At 35.5% G+C, this 21,558-nt stretch overlaps 1 long non-coding RNA gene across 1 annotated transcript in view; it reads right to left on the reverse strand.

Moving 5' to 3' along the window:
• The window catches only part of LOC141580407 (uncharacterized), a 190,873-nt gene that overhangs the window by 138,163 nt on the left and 31,152 nt on the right, over positions 1 to 21,558 (reverse strand). Inside the window, exon 2 of the long non-coding RNA XR_012512615.1 lies at positions 11,566 to 11,641. This is a non-coding gene — a long non-coding RNA (uncharacterized LOC141580407). The remainder of the gene's footprint in view (positions 1 to 11,565; positions 11,642 to 21,558) is intronic.

Here is a 21,558-nt window from a genome sequence, read left to right on the forward strand (position 1 = left end):
AAGTAGAGACAGTGTACAGAAACTCTCAGTCAGTTTGGCTATAAAATAAAACTGGTAATAGAAGGAGAGAAACTGGTGCCCAAGAAGTAGCATTTTAATATTGTGATATTAGAGTATAATGATAGGCATACTCCTGAAGTATTAATTATACAGATGAAGATAATAATGCAAGAATAGCAATGATGGCTTATAATACGCAAGACATTTTTCTAAGGGTTTTACCTGAACCCCCACAACATCCTTTCAAGAAAGGATACTATATTGCATCCTGTTTTACAGAAGAGAAATCTGGAAGAGTGAGATGGACGACTTTCCAAGGTTTTATACACAGTACATGGCAAAGTAGTGATTTAAACTCACAACATTTGAATATTCACATGCAAATCACCCTAAATATAAAAACCTCCTCTCATACATCACTGCAAAATCAACAAACACAATATCTCTAAAGCTATCCAACACTGCATTTGTTTCAGGGTGAAGAAAAGGGGAAGTAAATAAAGGAAATCATTACATAAAAATTGCCAGCCCTAATGTACCTAACTGGTTATATTTCAGGAAGCCTGTAAGATCTTTTGAATTGAAAGCTCCCTATTTTTTAGTTATGTGCCTGTGGCCAAGTTCCAACATTTCTGAGCATTAGTTTTCATTTTATAAAATGGGGACATTAATGATTCTTTTAGTGGATTTTTCAGAAGTAAACTATGTCTTATATGTACAGGTGTTTTCTTGGCTATAATGTTATACTTAGGTAACATAACGGTTTTCACTGTGATTACTATTGTTATGGTTGAGTGCTGGAGTATGGCAGCCATTTCTGAATTTTACCTCTTTTGCTGGATATTCCTTCATTCCCTTGCGGGAGAAAAAGAAAACAGGATCGGACATCAAAGCAATAAGTTACCTGATTATCTTTCCTTCTGTAGGTTGGGTTCTGCTAACAGGAGGCATAATTAGGAGAGTAGGAGTTAGAGATAAAAGAGAATCTCTCCTGCCCGGCAGTTTTGAAATAGCTCTTTAGTTTTTTACGAAAACCATAGGTCCTATATGAATGCATCTCAGGTTCAGTTAATCATTCCTATCTCTCTTCCCTTTAAGATGAAGGGTGGGAAGTGTTCATCTCACAAAGGGGACTTGTCCACTTTTAGCTGGGGCAATCTTTGCATTTCATACCTGTGCTTGCTCTTGACATGAGAAGTCCCCTCCCCCCAGGTGATATTCCTCCAAGACATGAGTACAAATATCTCTCCATTTTACCATTATGAAATCTATAATTAAAAAAAAAAAAGTTTGCTGGGCACGATGGCTCACACCTGTAATCCCAGGACTTTGGGAGGCCGAGGTGGGCAGATCACAAGGTCAAGAGATCAAGACCATCCTGGCCAAAATGGTGAAACCCCATCTCTACCAAAAATACAAAAAAATTAGCTGGGCGTGGTGGCACACTGTCCCAGCTACTCGGGAGGCTGAGGCAGGAGAATTGCTTGAACCCGGGAGGAGGAGGTTGCAGTGAGTCGAGGTTGCCCCACTGCACTCCAGCCTGGTACCTGGTGACGGACTGAGACTGTCTCAAAAAAAAAAAAAAAAAAAAAAAAGTTTAGATGCCTTCTCCATTTGAGGGAAAAAGGGTGCTTTTTATTGTATAAAGCAGTGTCTTATGTATTTTGATATACCATTGTTTGAACTTCTGTCTTTAGCTGACAGATTCTCAAATATCCTTGATTTTGGATGTTCAGTACATTTGTGAGAGGGGTTTCTGGGAAGACTCTCTTTTTGCCCTAGCAAAAAAGCAAAATCAATGTTTGGTGACTGTGTAAAGCTCAATGTGTAAGAACATCTTTTTGTCTAGGTTTTATTTCTGCTCCTTATTGAAGACAAACACGCATCAAAATGAAAAACAAAAGTTTTGAGAGAAACTAATTTTCTTTGGCGAGAGTATTACTTAATATTTTGGCCTCTGAAAGTTACCCAAGCTAGTACTTGGACTCCTGTGCTAATTGTTCAGCTTACATATCATTGTACATAGAGACTGTTTATTCTGTACCAAACTGATTTCAAAGTGCTACACCGAAAATAAACTGGTTGCTGTTTTTCTTCATAAAGTTCTGCATTTGGCATCTTCACTCTTTCCAAAATGTATCTGTACATCAGAAATGTCACTATTCCAAGTGTCTTTTTAGTGTGGCTTTAGTATGGCTTCTTTTTAATATTGTTCATACATTGTATCTTTGTTTTATGGTAATAAATAATAAAAATGTACACTTTATATTTTGTACAAAATGCCCTACGTTCATAATTTTAAAAGTTCATAGAAACAGCAATTATAGGTATGTGGCACAATTATTTTTCTTTAGAAAATATCTGTAACTTTATGCTTTAATGAAATGTTAAGTATCTGCATACTTTTTAACATTTTGTAAATCAAAACTTTTTGTTTTGACATTGTTTATGAAGAGAAACTTCATACACTTGCCATTTAATATGCTCTTTTATCTAATTTTCAAAAACCCCAAAACAGTGTATCATATGGACTAAATAAAGAAAGTGTGAATTTAAAAAAAAAAAGATGAAGGGTGGGGATGTCTTTCTACTTATTGGTTCCCTGTGCCTGTTTTTACATTGGTCTCTTCATTGAACACTCTTTAATTACCCTTTCTGACTACACCAAGTATTTGTTTGTTTTTAATTTTTGCCTAGATCCTGTCTGATAATCTTGTTCATTAAAGACTTTCACTGTAGATATTCTCAAGGTCTTGTTGCTTTTCTTTCCTTTTTGTTTTTTCCTGCAGTGGTTTTTAATCTTTTTTCTATGGCTTCTTTTAAGAACCATCTGTCGAGAACATTTTTGCATTATTAGCACTGATTCCAAAAAAAAAAAAAAATTGCCTTTTCACAAGATGATGCCGAAAGCGAAGAAGGAAGCTCCTGCCCCTCCTGAAGCCAAAGCCAAAGTGAAGGCTTTAAATGCCAAGAAGGCGGTGTTGGAAGGTGTCCACAGCCACAAAAAGGAGAAGATCTGCATGTCACCCACTTTCCAGTGGCCCAAGACACTGCGACTCCGGAGGCAGCACAAATATCCTCTGAAGAGTGCCCCCGGGAGAAGCAGGCATGGCCACTGTGCTATCATCCAGTTCCTGCTGACCACTGGGTCCCCCATGAAGAAGACAGAAGAGAACAACACACTTGTGTTCATCGTAGATGTTAAAGCCAAGAAGCACCAGATCAAACAGGCTGTGAAGAAGCTCTGTGACATAGATGTGGCCAAGGTCAGCACTCTGATTCGGCCTGATGGAGAGAAGAAGGCACATATATGTTCCACTGGCTCCTGATGACGATGCTTTGGAGGTCGCCAACAAAATTGGGATCATCTACACTGAGTCCAGCTGGCTAATTCTAAATATATCTTTCCACCATAAAAAGAAAAATCAAAGTCATGCAAAACTGTCAACCATAACTTTTGATAAGCATGAAAAAGCCAAGATTAAAATCTAGGTTAGGTATAGACAAAAGTAATCAGCAGTATTAATTATACTTGCTGTAAAGACCTTCTAGATTTTGTGTCCTGTTTCATTATATCCTCAATTAAGCAGAAGGCTTAAATGCTTACATGGTTAAAATTACCAGATTTCCTTAGTTAATTGTTTTTTAAAACATATTTAATAGAACCCAATATAAATTATTCTTCTATATGATATACTAAAATATATTTTATATTTAATGATACATTAATATATGTTAAATATGTTTAATTAAATATTAATTAATATTTCTATTGACTATGTACTGTTATTTATTACATTCTTCTTTTATATTTAATCAAAGTAAAATGAATATTGTGCTATCGTGAAGTAGGACACAAGTGTCATTTTTTTCAAAAGTAATTACAATTGTCTGACTATAATTTATTTAATAGTTTGTTTTCTCCACTTTGTTTGCAATATCAGCTCTATCATAAACTAAATTTCCATATGCCTTTTCTTTCTCTTTCCTCCCTTCCTTCCTTCTTTCCTTCCTTCCTTCTTCTGTCTTCTCTCCTTCCATCCTTTCTTCCTTCCCTCCCTCCCTCCCTCCCTCCCTCCCTCCTTCCTTCCTTCCTTCCTGCCTTCCTTCCTTCCTTCCTTTTCACTACAACCTTCACCTCTCAGGTTACAATTTTCCTGCCTCAGCAGCCCCAGAAGTTAGGACTACAAGTGCATGCCACCATGCCCGGCTAATTTTTGTATTTGTTTTAGTAAAGATGGGGTTTGACCATATTGGCCAGGCTGGTCTCGAATTCCTGACCTCATGATCCGCCCACCTCAGCCTCCGAAAGTGCTGGTATTACAGGCATGAGACAATGTGCCCCACCTGCCTATTCTTTCCATTGTTAATTTTTCTGTCCTCACTCAAATCACCATTTAATATAGACCTATAATAAGTCCTGATAGCTATTTGGACACATCTACTTTACCTTGTTTGTTTTCCTTAAGAATGCCTTTGCTATATTCATGATGCTTAGTGTTTCCAGCCAAATTTTAAAGTTAGACTGTCAACCACTATATAAATATGTTGGCATTTTAATTTGAATTGCATTGAATCTGTTAATTACTTTGCAAGAACTGACATCATTGTGATACTGAAATTTTTAATATCTCCTATTTATGTAAACATTTTTTAATGGCTTTAAATAATGTCCCATAATTTTCTGAGTATTATAAATATTTACACATCTAGGTATCTCATTTTGTTTTTCTACTGCAATCTGTAGGTTTCAAAAAATTATATACTCTATTAATACACTTGAGTATTAATTTGTATCCAGTTGCTAAATCTTCTCATTAAATAAAATAATTCATTTACAACTTTTCTTGCATTTTCTATGAAATCTATTTGTATATTTTTCTATGTAGATAATAATGCCATCACAAATAAAGCATATGTTTCCAGCATCCTGGCAGTTTTCATATGAATAATTATAATGTCATTTAGTTCTAGTTTTAAAATTTTCATTTTGATTTATTCACTGACAAATAAGTTATTTAGAACTTTAAAAAAGAGTTATTGCTATTATTGCACCTTATTCCTAACTTTATATCATTTCTTTATTCATATTTTCAAGAATTATGTATTTAAAATATAGTTATCAGTAAAGGTACAATCATGATGTAGTAATCATCTGCTATTTGACAGAGAAACTTCAAAATAAAGAATTACTTAGTTTAATACAAAATGATTAACTACCAATGAAATAAAACAAACCTTGAATGGGCTCCTTGACCAACCAAATAATACTGCATCTCCTGAATGCCATTTTCTCAATAAATGGAGTCATCATTTATCCTGAGGACCAATTAAGGAAACTCTATTATTTTTATAGACCATTTTTTCCTCATCTTATCAAGTCATCAAATACTGAAAATTCTAGGCCCACCCAATCAAATTTCCACATTGCCACCTAAGTAATATTTTAGAGATGCAAGTTTGATGATTTCTTTCTACCGTTACAATATTGTTGAAATATCATAATATCTCAATGGCTTCTTCTTCCCTTGAGGATAGAGATCTTTAATCTGCCATAAAAGAATCTCTAATGTCTGGCTGAACCTGGATTATCACCCACTCTCTGCCTTTTCTACACTGAAATATTTGCCATGTACTAATACACAATGGGCTTAGGCATGTGTTTGTCCTGCAACCTATCTTTCACAAGATTTTAAAATATATTGGTTCTTTGAATTCCTATACTCAACATGGAGAAGTTTCACTTTTTCCCCACCATTCTTTTCTGACAAGTTTATAGTTGACTTATTCTGTTTCTAACTTCAATTTAAGTTAAGCTCTTTGCTCAAGGTTATACATAAAAAGTTATAAATTCAATTGTACTGCTTAGTTTTCTGGTCTTTTAACTATGCTATTATCTGAAGGACAGAGAGGCTCCACACCATACCATACATAATGGAGAAGTAATTCTAAAGGACACTTTGTTAAGAGTTTCACGTGTTTTAAAAAGAAGCACAGCGTTTTAAAAAAGAAAGAAAGAAATAAAGAAATTGTACTCAGAAACTCAATATGTAATATCTACTCTTCTTCTAGCATCCTGGGTGTAACAATTTGAAAAAAAAAAAAGCTGTATTTGTTTTTGTTATAGCATTAGAAACTATACAGACCTGCATGCCTACATATCAGTGTGGGATAATAGCAACTAGGCAGACAGCTTAAGAAAAACAGGAAACAATCCTCGTCATACTTTAAATATTAATCAAAACAATTTTTCAGGAAGACTTATGTTGAAGCTAAGCTCAACAAAATGAGTCATATCCGGTCCAGAAAGAGCCAGGAATATGGGAGAAGAAAGTGTCAACTTCAGATTCATTCTACTACAGGGAGGAAGGTTATGTAATTACAATAAAAATAAATTATATAAAGCTAACAGAATCATATGCTATATCCTTATAAAAGACCTAACTATTCCAAAGTTTCATGGCTTCATTATTTCATCATATTTTGTCACATTCTTGCAGGATTATTTGTCCATGTATTCAAAGCCAGTAAAAACAGGTGATAGTTTAGCTGTATATCCTGACTTTGAAAACATATTGTTTTTCCCTCTTTTGCGTGGGGAGTTTGTATTTTGTAATGATAAGAAGTTAAGCTTTATTAGTTAGACATAGCTACCAACCTCAACTGTGACATTTACCAAATGTTGACCTTGGGCAACTTCTTTAGCTAAGATTATTTTCCTGCTTCTGTAAATGCAAATAATTATATCTATGTAATATGATTGCCACAAGGATATGGCATAAGGATGAATAAAATTGGATATCAACTAAAAATGATAAAAAAGTGACAAAAATTAAAACTAGCTTATAAAAAGGAAATGTATTTAGAGGTTCTCATAACTCTTAGGTGTAGCAACAGCTTTGCTTCAGGTGGTACCTGACCCAGGTTTCAATCAATGTTACCAGGACTTGGTTATACTCTACACAGTCTAGCACATTTCCCTTGTGTCAGTCACATTCACAGCTTTCCCTCCATTTGTCATCTAAAAATACTCTCATAGGTCCTCATATCCTTTCCTATTCATCCTGTAGAAAGTTCAGTAAAAATAATAGATCTTGGGTTTAGGCATGTGTAGCAAAAGTCATAAAATACACATTGATTGAACAGTCTTAGATTATATGCTACTCTTGGAACAATTCACCACAACCAGGGCAATGCAATAATCAGATTGACTTGGGCCTGCATCACATTGTCCATTGTTGGAGTGGGTGGTTGTCCACTATTCTTCTTAGATATTGTAAACCGAGAGGCTGAAATGAATCCCTGAATAGATATGCAGGGAGAGACAGCTGTTCTAGAAGAGTTAATAGACGGCAGAAAGGGGCTGGTGAGTAAACAAAAAAGTCCTATTTTACATAAAGAGGTTAACTCTGTAACAGCATATCTGACAGGTCTTAGTATGCAACATTATCAAATAACAACCTATCAAACAAACAGACAAATCAAACACTACTCTATATTTGTAACACTTCATCCTCCCTGAAATTTTTGGTTTTAAGAATAGTAATCATAAACAGCAGACTTCTTTAGTTTTGACTAGGTTTTCATTTAGGTTTTTCTTGTGGCTAGTAGGGTAGCATTTATGATTCTCTTCCTTAAACAATGAAGTTTATCAAATAAAAAAATAAATAAAAATTAAAAGTCTTCATTTCTAATATATAGGAAATAATATATTACTCTTCTAAATGGTATTGGATTCGATAAATGAAGATAACAGCAAATCATTGCTGGAGTTAAATAGCAGGATAATTCACAAATAATGTTCAACTGAGTGAAAGCAAAAGAGAGTCCAATCAGTGCCACCTGTGTAGGGAAAGTTAAATGGGAGAAAGTCAAACCAGTCTTACAATGACGATGGAAAGTTGCCCTAAATCTGCCTGTGAAAAGTGTTCGAAGGGAAACCTTAGACAAACTAAATTTAGCAGAGTTTAACTGAGCAAACAATGATTCGCAAATCAGACAGCTCCTGAACAAGAATAGGTTCAGAAAGACAGAAGCCAAAAAAAAGTGATGTACAGAAAGGGGAAGTGAGGCACAGAAACAACTGGATTGGTTACAGCCCAATGTTTGCCTTATTTGAATGCTACTTGAACAGTTGGTTGTAATATAGACAGAAGGTAGGGAAATACTGAGTAGAAGAGGGTGGTGCTTGGCAAACGGCCTACCCTCAAGCCTGAAAACTCGTGACTCTAAATGGAAAGAGGCATTCCTGTTCTCATGCCTAAATGTTATTTTTTCCAAGACCACTCTGGCCCACCATGCCTGGTGAGGGTCAGAGAGGAGATTCGTTGCGGGATGCTGAAACTCCAGGGAAAGATAATCTTCCTACTCCATTCTCTTTCCAGCCTCCCTCCAACCCACTGAGAGCCACCTCCATCACTCATCATCCTTCCCTACATTCACCACGCTTCAAGTGCATGTGACCTGATTCTTCCTGGATGCTGGACAAGGAGCCAGGTACCAAGAGGTCAGGGTGTAAAAGGCTGTCACCCTGACTCTCCACTGAGCTGGTTTAACACTCAAATCATCAGTGGATTGCAAATGCTAAAAAAGTATCAATTGTAACACACCCTAGAAGCTACCGTGGGGCTGGAGCCCAAAAGCGCTCACCCTGGCTCTGCACTGGCTCATCTGCATGCTTTCCCGCCAGTAGGGATTTGAGTGAACAGGGGCCAAGCAAAGGAGCCACAACCCTAATGCAAGTTCCGCAAGCAAGAGGGTCAGGTAACTTTCCCGCTTCAGTCACCTGTGAGTAGTTGAAACTTAGCTTCAGTCACCTGTGAGTTGTTGAAGTGTAGCTTCTGTCATTGGCTGAGACAGGGCTACTTGTTGCAAGAGTAGGCTACCTGCACATTGAGTTAGGTTACAGCTCACCATGTTCAAAGAAATCTTCAGGCCAAACATATAAGGAGGCAGCTTTAAACTAAACTCCATTTAGCAAAAGGCAGCCATTAATAAGCTGATTCTTCACTAACTTGCTTTTCCTAGCATCACATATATCAATTTGTTGCAGCTTATAAGAACATTTTCCAGTTCAGCTTAGATTACACACACCTCTAGATGTTTTGACTTAGTGTTGTAACTTGCCAATCACATCAAAAATGACATGGTTTATCCAGCTTGATGTCTTCAACTCTTTTTATCTCAGAGATGTGGTGTCAGTTTCTGGAAAGCCTGCTATAATGTGGAAGTAGTACAGGGAAATATGTGTTCATTAAAAAGTATTTTTAAATCTCCTGGTTTATGACAGAACTGATATGGTAATTTTGTGCTTCTAATTGCCTGCTGTTTGGGGTATGCTGACTTAATAGAGACTGTTGTGTAAAGAAGTTAGAATGATTTTATGTGTAATAGGTAACTAATAGAGTTGGTTAAAACCTTAGTTCCTAGGATATTTGTAGATTTTAAGTACAACACTGCTACAAATGAAATTTCAGTTACCCTAGTTATTTATACAGCACAGTTTCAACCACAACCGAAAGGAATCCACTGAAGCCTAACCAGTATTAGTATGTTTATGCAGATAATAAAATTTTTGAGATTTTAAATATTCTTACCTATGATAATAGGAAAAAAGTTGGAAACAGTTTATGAACTTATAAATAATTTAGGATGCTAGATTCTGTTTTAGGACCAACTTGAGAAAGACAATTTGTCCTACTTTGGCTAAAATACAATTTCTGTAGGATAAAATGTATCAAGATTCAGGGATAAAAGAAAAATGGCAGGAAAATGTTCTTGTTATTTCATAGTTTCTTAAAGGAAAATAAGCATATCCTTAGATTCTAAGAAGTGTATGTTGAACCATCATAGAATAAACCATTTAGTTGTGTTTTCAAGGGACACTTTCTCACTTTAGCTTTCAGTCTCTGCCATGATTGCCTGGTTCCTCTCAAGGAGAGTTGAGAAGTGACGTTACTCAGGCTTTCCCCTGAGACTTAGAAGGTAAATAGTAGTAAAAAATAGTTATCCTCTTTTTGTCCAAAAGACTCAACTATTACCAAGTCTTGTTCCAGGTGGAAAACAGCAGTGAAACATTAAGGTCTTTTCAGTAATGTAAATGTTTCTTCACTGACTATTTTTATTTGACACCTTCAACACCAAATTTTAACTTTGAACATCTAGATCTGCCACATGTGATTGTAAGTTTATAGAAGCTCTATCTTTATGAAGATTTCACTGTTCTGGGCCACTGAGGAACAATTTGGAGGAATTATTTCTTTTGGTACTGTGAAGGGGACTCAGGAGTACTGGAAACAGAAAATTATTTCACATGGTTGAACATTGTACACGAAGGGAGCAATTTGCTCATTTCAGTCCCTTCCAGGATCAGCCTAAGTACAAGAGGATATCTCATATATTTATCCATTAGCATTAGCATAAGGCACTGAGGAAAACTGCTAAAGTAAAATTAGAATTTTGTAATTCAGCCTGGCCAATTAACACCCATTATTATATTACCTTGCACTTTTTCAAAATCTTGTTTTTAAATATATTAAACTACCCTTTGAGTATTAATTAAAGAACACTTGGCCGGGTGCAGTGGCTTATGCCTGTAATTCCAACACTTTGGGAGGCCAAGACAGGTGGATCACATGAGGTCAGGAGTTCGAGACCAGCCTGACCAACATGGTGAAACCTCATCTCTACTAAATAAAAGTATAAATAAAATAAAAATTAGTAATCACAGTTACTTGGGAGGCAGAAGCAGGAGAATTGCTTGAACCTGGGAGGTGGAGGTTGCAGTGAGCCAATATCACGCCATTGCACTCCAGCCTGGGCAAAAAGAGTCAAACTCCGTCTCAAAACAAACATAAAAGAACACTCATGACTCACTCAAGAGACACCATTTTTTAGGCCAAGGCTATTGTTTTCATGGGAAGAAACACCACGCAATGAGAACCAAGTTGTCTACTGGTCATCAGTGAGTCAGACACAAGCGCATAAACACAATGCTCAACTGCAGTTTTGCTCTCTCTCTGTTGATTGCTATACCTAAACTTCTTATATCCTGGTCTTGCTTCCTAAAATTGAAAAAAAATTTCTACCAGCATGTTGTTGAGTCATAATGAAAGCCTTAGCCATTAAAATCACCAGTCTAAAGTATTAAACGTGTTCTTGCTATTACCTTAATTTGTAAGAGTAACTGCTATTCAATCCGTTTTCAGAACATGCTGTGAGATTGAACTTGTTTAGGTCAAACTGCATCAAGGAGGGCTTCAGAACAAAGACTTTCTGCCCTTAGCACACCTTGCTCTCCTTCCTTTGTAGCAGCCAACACAGTAAGGCAGGAGTCTACCTTGTTTCCTTAGTGTGACTCTCACCCCAGCTGCTGAGTAGAAACAAAAGCATTTAACAAAGATGAAAAGTGATTCTGACATTTTACCCAGATGTTGAGTAACAGCTAAAGACAGTACAAATAAAAATGTTTAATCGCAGTTTTAAAGGGACAATATAAATATAACACCAGTTGACTTTTGGCAAAGGAAAAAAAAGATTTTGACCTTTGTAATGTGCAATTCTTACCTTTATCAAAAAAAGCAATAGCTCTGCATTGTGTTGTGGGTTGGCGCTGGTACAAAATGACTTCCTTCCAGCCCATCTATATAAAAACACAAAAGTAAAATTTTTATATGACCTATTTTAAATACAAGACTGTGTTAAGTAACTCTAATTAAACAGTTTACATTGTCCATTAAACGCCTCATCAAATGTACTGAGAAAAGTTGGTTTTCTTCAGAAAACCTATCATATATTATTTGTCCAAGATGAAGAATATTTAAATGATTCAATATATTTTGACTTTTAAGCTAGTCTACCATGCCAAAGCTTTCTAATTAAATGGTTAAAATATTTTTTATATTCTATAGACAAGTAAACAAATAAAACATTTCACAGATACTTAATTAACCCATCCACCATTCTTTAAACCTACAATTCATGACATCTCTGATCCTTTTAACGTTCTGTTCTCCTCCCATAACCTCACTGATAAAAAACAGAAGTGACTTAGTGTTTTACATCAGTGTACCAGAAGATACAGCCTTGTCAAAATGCACATTAAAAAATAATTTTTGCATCCTTAGAATTGGTTGAAATGTGTAGATAACCATTTTTTAATGACATGCCACCCTATATGTTCAATAAACTGTGAACAGAACTAACTAACTAACCCCCAGTTTCTGGGCATAGTTTTTAACAGTAATATTTTGTTTCAAAAAGTAAGTTCAAGACTTGGAAAAGTGAAATATGGGCCAAATGCAGTGGCTCATGCATGTAATCCTGGCACTTTGGGAGGCCAAGGTGAGCACATCACCTGAGGTCAGGAGTTCAAGACCAGCCTGAACAACATGGTGAAACCCCATCTTGCCTGTAATCCCAGCTACTCAGGAGGCTGAGGCAGGAGAATCATTTGAACCCAGGAGACAGAGGCTGCAATGAGCCAAGGTCTTGCCATTGCACTCCAGCCTGGGAACAAGAGTAAAACTCTATCTCAAAAAAAAAAAAAAAAGAAAAAGAAAAAAGAAAAAGAAAAATGAAATATGATGCATCATTTGTTCTTCCCAAATAAACACTATCCAGAGTTAATTTTGTTAAAAAGCACCTTGGAAGTAATAGTAACAAGTAACTCTGAATCTCAGCAAGCCTAATTTTTCAAGCTCTGGCCATGGAGTACCAAATACCAAACCAGTTAAACCTACTTCATTAAACTGCTAAAAGATAGCTAGTATGAACAATTCTATTAAAACAACATTAATGATCAGAGGCTGCTTGACTTCAAATCACTTTTTTTAGTAAAAGAAAATAAAATTTTATTCAAGGCCTTAGTTTCTACTGTGTGCCCTGAAAAGAAATGGAACCAAAAGTAGGCTGTTAGAAATCACTAGACGTGAAATACTATTACTCATGGACTTGACATGGAATGCTCATTTGCCCAACAGTACCATTTCCCAACATTCCTTCACATCCCTCTTTCCTTCCTTCCAGCCTACTCCTCTGCACCCAGGTGAATCATTGCACAGTGGTGGGCTTCTAATGTCCATAACAAAATACAAAAAAAGAAAGAAGAAGAATATTACAATCACTATTAAAACAGAAGTATTGCTTTTAAGTACTTCCCACTGAACATTGACTCAGGAGAGTGTTTTATTTGTCACATCGGATATCACTTATTCTAAGCCGTTTAACAGAGAAGTCTTCCTCATTGTGACAATCATGGCCTTCCTATGCTTCTCCCATGGACTACCCTTCTCTTTTCCCCATCCCTCCACAACAGGCGCCTCTTAAAAAATGGAAGGGGTTAATGACTGTCAATGTAGAACAAGAGATATGAATGCATTTCTAGCAAAATATAGGGAACAAGACCTTCATTATTGAGGAGGCAGATTTTCCTTGGAATTTAGAGGATATAAAACTGGAGAAAGTGATTGTCTGTAGGAAGGTGGTGTTTGGAGCTGAGATGTGATGCTGGGATTGGCGGTTGGTGGACTTTCAACCCCAGATGGCCCTGATTTACCTAGAGCCGAAGCAATATGCTGCTGAGAGAGAGCCTGTTCATTTTCCACTTGAATGAAATCTGAAACCCCAGAACTCTCACAAGAAACTTGGGTCTCACAAGGTTTCAAACCAAATTTTGCAGATTCAGGAGTGAAGTCAATTGAACTTGATAAAACTGTGTGCTTTGGGTTTTCCCCCCACCTCTTCAAATGAACCATCTGTGCTATTATATCAAGCGCAGGGAGAGAATCATGTCTTATTCAACCTGTCCCAGATCTCTCTCGTTAGCAATAACCATAGGCAAAGCTATTTTAAATATTCTGCTGAAGGTGGGAAACATCACTGACCTCCTTCCCTCTTCACTTTTGCTTGCCTCTTGACCACATAGTCTGATGACTCCTGATAGGTATCCTCTTTTTTCACTACTCCCATGAACTGTGTTAATGACACGGAGCGTGTGAATGTGTTGCCTCAGGAATAGGTGCCATGTACTCGTTGACATTGGACCTGCTATATGCTATTTGATGGGATCTGAGCCTTACTCAGTTTCAACTGGCAGGTCTTCCAGAGAACAGCAGGCATAGAACTAAATGTGTGACAGAGACAGTTGCTCTGCTCCGTTAGCAGGGCACTTAAAATTACTCCATTTGTCTTTAATTAAACCCCATTTGATTTCCTTCAACTTTTTAAAGGTCTGATTAAATATTTAAATTGTGTATTTACTCTGAAATTATTCATGCATTTTCGTCTCAGCCAAAATACTAGTTTTTTGGAGTCAGACAGTCTAAATACTGAAACATTTCTCTTTTTCCATTTGGAATTTGCTAGGACATCATCATTGTTTGGTGGATCAATGTTTAATACATTTAGTCATATTTAATTTGTCATAATTTTTCCCTCGGTCATCATCTCATATCTTTCCTCATCCATTGCACCTAGCACCATGTAAGTGTAGTTCAAGAAATAAAATTGTGCTTGCTATGTACCAGCCATTGTTTTAAGCCCTTTAACATATATTTAATCATGTAATCCTCCTAACAACCTAATAAATAGGTACTAATTCTATCCATTACAGGGAGGTTAAGTACTTTTTCCAAGGTCACAGTCTAGGGAGGGCAAGAATTCCATCTGAGCAGCTCAGATATAGAATCTGCACCCTAAACCACTATGCTGTACTACCTCGTCAGCCTTATAATTTCTTTCAGGGATAATTTATTTTAGGCTGTTGTAAATTGTTCTGGGAGATTTTGCACTGTGCAGAAACCTGTTACAGAAGTATATAATCCTCTTGTGTTCTCTTAAATGGCTGATTGCACTGGAGCTGTTTCTTGCTCAGTTAAAATGTCTTAAAATGATCAAGTGCTGAAGGAAAGTTTTTATCACAAACACATTCCATTTAAAAAAATACATGTACTGACTCCACTTTTACAAACAACAGTGCAATGTAACTTCTTTTATCCAGATTTTTTAGACAAACATCAAAAAGAGCAAGACAATAGATAGTTGATTGACTCCAAAGTGGTGTTTTGAAAAGAGAGGGAGAAGTAAATGTGTACTGTCTAAACTTCATTCCAATAATTTCAGAGACATTTGTTGTTACTGAAGCAGTATGGGGAAGAAAGAATTTCAGATGGGGAGGTTAAAATTACAGTTCTGACTGACTTGACTGCTCTTACTATGCTATTTAGAAAGATAATAAATTACCACTGAATGTGTTGTAATTTCATGATGGACACTTGCTTTTGATCTGTTGGTTGAGTCTTCCATCTGGTGGCTGAATTTGTCTTAAATCCCACTACAGGGGCGATTCTAGATCTGACATTAGCCACAAGAAATGTTTCCTAAACCTAAGGCCTTCAGAATAAGTCCTCTTTTATTTAAAATTCATCTTTAGAAATATTAATAATTTTCCTCCTTTATGGCTGAGGTAATTATTACTTCCTAAAGATTTCAAATTTTATACATTTTATGCTATATTGTTGGTATTTCTTTACAAATATGTCTTAATTGTAGTCTGGGACCAACTCATCAATTTGGGCATGGCTTATAAAAGACAGATTCCTGGGCTTCATCCTACACCTGCTTATTACTTATTAGAATCCCCAGAATCAGGAACCAATACCTGAAATGAATATCCCAGGTAGTTTTTATATACAAAACACTGCGGGGTGGGGTGGGGAGAGTTAGAGAGAAAGGGTCTTAACTTAGGCTCTTTTAAAGGCATATTGCAAGTATCAATCTCAGGTAAAGGAGAACTTTAAAATGCTAAATAAGTGAAAATTATTACAGAAGTATGAGTCAATTAAAGAGGTTGGTCTTCTCAAAAGGATCTTGTAGACATGAACATTGTGTGTACCTGCCCACAGCCATCAGTTTCCCCAGTCTGAAATAATTCCCTCCATAACATCGTCAAACATTTTTAGGGATAAAGTATAAAATAATTACTTATATACAAACATATGTGTGTACATACATAATATGTATCTATGTATGTGTGTGTATAATATAGACTAAGTTTATTCTCAAAATATACTGTATTTTTTTAAAAAAATGATGTGATCTTTGTTCTTAAAAATTACTTCCTGTTTACCAGAACTTCCAGCTGGCACTATACTTTGTAGTGGCTGGCACTAAATTCTTGAACCCTGCACATAAATTAGGATGTAAATCCAAATGTTTGAAAGGGGTCTACCAATCAAAAAATCTTTTGAGTATACAGACAGTCTTTTCCGTATCTCCTCCTATTGGATGGAGGACCTGAGCTATTCTTGTTTTAGCTGGAAGTTATTCCTTTATTCTCTTATGTGGTAAAATTATAAACAGCAGTTGCTTAAGATGATAAAAACACATCCACATCAATGTGAATTTTAAAATGTGGGAGGGGTTTCCATTTTCATCTACCTGTCTCAAATAATGCAAAGGAATAATACAAAAATATTTTACCTTTAACAGCAGTAACAAAATGATAGAAAATCATCTACCTTTAATAACAAAAATAATAGAAAACCATCTTTAATAACAATAACAAAATAATAGCAAATTATTTTGTTTTGCTCACCTTGATCTCTCTGATTGAAATGCCCTTTATAAACATTTTTCTAGTGCTTCCTACACGTTGCTATTTTACTGCCATTACATGCCAGTCTAACTAGAACATTCCCCTAAGGCTTTCTCAAATAATATTCTAAGTCATCTTGGCTAATGCCTCTGAACTGGAGGCAGCTGATTGTAGCCAGTCTTTGAACCATAGAGATGCTACAGTTTCCTTCATTATTTACATCACATTTTCACAGATATGATAAGAAACAAAGTTCAGAAACAAGGTTTTAAAACAAAAATTTCCAAATGTCAGTTTCAGAGGACATGTTTTGGTCAATGCTTAGAAAATTAAAACTACAGAGTTGTTTTAATTAAAACTACAGAGTAATATCGTAATATTTATATCAGTTGATACTTAATGGATAGATACTCTAAAAAGATAAAACAATATGTAAAGATGAAACTGTATTATTGAGGATCTCCTAGACTGGGAACTTCCTAAAAGATTTTCTCATTTCTCTTTGTCTACCCATGTAGTAGAGAAAAATGTCTACATCTCAGATTACAGACAAAGAAAAAATGAGTTTGTTAACTAGTTCTTCTATTTATTGTGCGTTTGGCTAAGTTGCTTCAGTTTTCTCATGTATGAAATAGGAGTAAATATAGTACGTATCTCATTAGAGTTCACAAGCCCTAAGACACAATAAATATGTAACTCTTGGCATTTTTCTTGAAATATTCTAAATTTTGAACATTGATTATTATTATTAATAGAATAATAAATGAGGCTAATATTTTAATTAAGGAGAGTTTAAGACTGTCATATACGCTCTCTAATCTGTGTGGCTTTTTCTGCAAATACGTTGTTTCCATATTCCTTTACTCACCTTGATCTCTCTGATTAAAATCCCCTGTATATGCAGTTTACTAGTACTCTTCATGCAGAAAAATTTTTACTCATTGAGAAATGGAAGGCAAGGATAAGATAATAAGAAAAATTATTCTCAGGGATGTGAATGCTGAAATCAACATGTAATATACAATTAACAGAGAAAGCTATCCTGAAGTTACCTAGGTCATCAATACTTGAGCCTAACTCAGTAGTTCCTACAAGAAAGCAATTTTTGCTCCAACCTAACATTTGGCACCGTCTAGAGACATTTGTGGTTCTCACAACCTATAGCAGTTACTGGATTCTATTAGAGGTCAGAGATGCTCGTAAATATTCTATAATTTACAAGAAGCCCCCATGGCAAATAAATATCCAGTCTGAGAAAGCAATAGAGCCCAGACTGAGAAACTTCTCCTTCACCTGATATAATACACATATCTTTGAAGAAAGATGCAAATATAGCTAAAGAAAGATGATTACCAGAAGAGATATTCATAAATCTTAGAAGCGTAGAAAAAGAAACACAAAGCAATGTTTTCAGTGTCCAGGCAATTATCTTCCTGGAAAAAGCTAGCTTGCCAGACCAACGTGACTTTTGTGCCTTGCTGGCAACCAGTCTACTCTTGTGAAGAAGGAGACATAATTTGGACTCTAAAATCACTTTTTCTGATTTCATACTCATCAAGAAATCTATCCATTTGGCTAAGTTTGTAGTTTATGATGAAAAAGGTGACTTGAGATTTTCTTCATTTGGAAAATGAGACTGTTTAATGTAGACTGACATTCTCAACATTTGGGCAGTGGTGGGATCAATTTTCTTGCAAAGCTGAAGATCAGACCCCTGGGCAACAGACAAGTTACCAAGGTAAATACTTACTTGCAGTCAACATGGGATGATGTTGAACAACTAACTCCGTTTTTCAAAGAGATATAGGGCTTTTCAGGTTATCTTTTTCTTCTTGAGTGAGCTTAAGTCATTTGTTTCTTTCAAGGAATTAAACTGTTTCATATAAGATGTCATTTTTGGCATAAGCTTGTTCAAAATATTTCTTATTATCCTAATATCTATAGATTCTGTAATGATATCACTTCTCACATTCCTATTTTAATATTTTCCTTCTTGTATTTTTTTCTTGATAACTCCAGCTAAAGTCTATCCATTTTATTGATTTTCAAGAGCCAGGTTTTAGTTTTATTAATTTTTTCTATTGTTTTACTGTTTTTTTTTTTAACTTCATTGATTTATAGACTAACCTTTATTTTTTTTCTACTCACTTTGAATTTAATTTGCTCTTCTGTCTCTAGTTTCTTTTTTTAAGTAAAACCTGAAATTATTGATTTGATATAATTCTTTTCTATTATTGGAATTTAGGATATAAGACAGGCATGATGGCTCATTCCTGTAATACTAGCACTTTGAGAGGCCAAGGTAAGAAGATAGCTTGAGGCCAGAAGTTGGAGAGGAGCCTTGGGAACATAGCAAGACTCTTTCTATACAAAAAATTAAAAAATAATGTTTTTATTTTCTTGGTAGGGCACACCTATAGTTACAGCTAACTGAGAGGCTGAGTTGGAAAGATTCCTTGAATCCAGGAATTTGAGGCTGCAATAAGCTATGACCACCACCCTCCTGATTGGGCATTAGCGTGAGACCCTGTTTCAAAAAAAAAAAAAAAAAAGAAAAAATTAGGAATATAAAATTTCCCTAAACATCATTTTAGTGGCATTCCATAAATGCTGCTATGTTGGTTTTCCATTTTCATCCAAACAAAATTAATGTTTAATTTCCTTCTCACTTATTTGACCCACAGTTATTTAGAAGTTACTGAATTTACAAAATTTGGGGGATTTATCAGAAATATTTTTATGTTTTATTTGAATGTTATTCCATTGTAGCACAGAACATAATTTGAATGACTTGAATGTTTTAAAACTTATTAAGACTTATTTTTTGGTCCAGGCTCTGGTCAATCTTGGTAAATGTTATGTGTGTACTGGAAAAAATATATAGTCTGCTCTTGTTGAGTGGGGTGTTCTATAAATGTCAGTTGGATAACAGAGTGGATACTTTTGTTCACTGGTTACTGGGCAATAGTGAACTAACTCATCAAGGCAAATGTTGAATTCTAGGCTCCTCTCTAGGAAGCAATCTGGCTTTCTCCAGCTGATCTCTTCATTCTTACTGTTCAAAATTGCAAAAACTTACTGTTCAAAATTTTAGAAACTTCTAGTCTAGTCTTTTAGACCATGTGCACACACATACTCCACGCTGTGAATGTACATAATGCAGTGCACAGAAATGTAAGCATATTTCCACATCTGGTCTTACCATAACCTCTCTCGTTCAGGACATTATACTTTCATATTATAGAAAGAACCAATGGTGGTTGAGATGGAAGAAATTTGAGGCTGTCTACCTCTCTAGCTCTCTTCCAGGCTAACATCCACACACATTTCTGCAGGTTGTTCATTGCACAAGAAAGAATTAATGGTGGGTGAGATGGAAGAAATCAGAGGCCATCTACCTCTCTAGCTCTCTTCCAGGCTAACAGCCACACACATTTCTGCAGATTGTTCATTGCACAAGAATATCTAGCTAAAGGGGAAAGCAGATGATAAAGTCAAATTTCCACTCAGTTGGCCAGTCCTTCTCTTCTGATGAGGAGCTGTGTCTGTCCAACATAAGAAATGTCTTCTTCCAATTTTAATCATGTGATGCTCTCAGATATTTTATTTATCCAAAGAGAGATGCCTTGTCTAATTATTCCAAACCAGTGACCAGTGGTGTTATATATTCTAATAGCAGCCTCTTCTCATCCATCCCCCATGTTACAGATGAAAAAGAAAAAAAAATGATGGCTAAAGTGATGAAGCCACTTTGCCCTAAGCCACACAGGTATTAAAAACATCTCCCAAAATGCATTATGGAAATAATTATTCTAGGTGAAATATCTATGTGGGTTTTTGCCCATATATGTTTACTATTTATATTTAAAAATATTTGCCCTATTGATTTAAGCAAGACTTTATATGCTTAGATTTTCTTATTATTATATTGCTCTAATGCTATAAAATAATCACCAATTCTAATAACTTGAAGACGAAGTTGTCAGATAGGAATGTGCAGAACACAGATATTACAGGAATAAAGGGTATATATGATTACTTGAGGCAGTTTGATTCACTGTTGTGGCTAAATTTATATTTCATTTCTGGATAGCTTTACCATTGCTAGGTTAGTTGAAGACAGACCATATACTGTAATGATTTTTACCACAACGTTTATAGAAATAAAACAATAAAAGCAGACATCACATCATACTCAGCCAAGAAGCTACAAAGCGAAACATACTAAAGTGTAATTTTCTGAATTCCATTGTATTTGCCATATTAGCTTTATGAATTATTTCATTTTCTTTCTGATATAAAATTCATTAATTTTAATCCAGGATTAACAAAATCCTGGAGAGGAGGGGAGAATTGGTTTTCTGCAGCATCTTCCATACTCACAGTATCCAAATGTGTGCTGTAAATAATGAATGAGATACTGTTAGAGCAGGGACTCTGTGGGCAAATAGAGTAGCCATTGAACAAACTGGCAATAACACTCAAAAAAGATAAATACTAAAATGAAAGTCCTTTCCTGCCCTATCTTTAGTTCCTCTAAGTTTTGGTAAAACTTCTGAGTAAGTTGTTATCTGGGTGTAAATGTCATGTCTAAAGAGAGGGATCAGGGAATGGCTATTAGAAAATCCATTAATCAGGGTTGTATTTGTAGATCACGATAACCATTTATTAGCCCAAGTAACACTCCTGGGCTTTTGCAGTCTGAAACTTGTCCTTCTATGAGAAATTTGGGCTGAGTTTGGAACTCCTAACAAGAAATGCAAGAATGGGAGAGACAGATTACAGCTCATAGAGACTTGTAAAATTCAAGCATATAGTCTTTTACTGCAGTTAATAATGTATATAGTAAACTAAGATGAGTTTACCCTTAAATATATATTTTTAAATCAAAAAACAAACCCTAAACCTAACCAAAATGAGTGACTCTATGAGGAGAAGTTTCCCACATACAAGCCTTAGTCTGT

The sequence above is a fragment of the Saimiri boliviensis genome, chromosome 11, assembly GCF_048565385.1.
Source record: "Saimiri boliviensis isolate mSaiBol1 chromosome 11, mSaiBol1.pri, whole genome shotgun sequence".
NCBI classification, from domain to species: Eukaryota; Metazoa; Chordata; class Mammalia; order Primates; family Cebidae; genus Saimiri; species Saimiri boliviensis.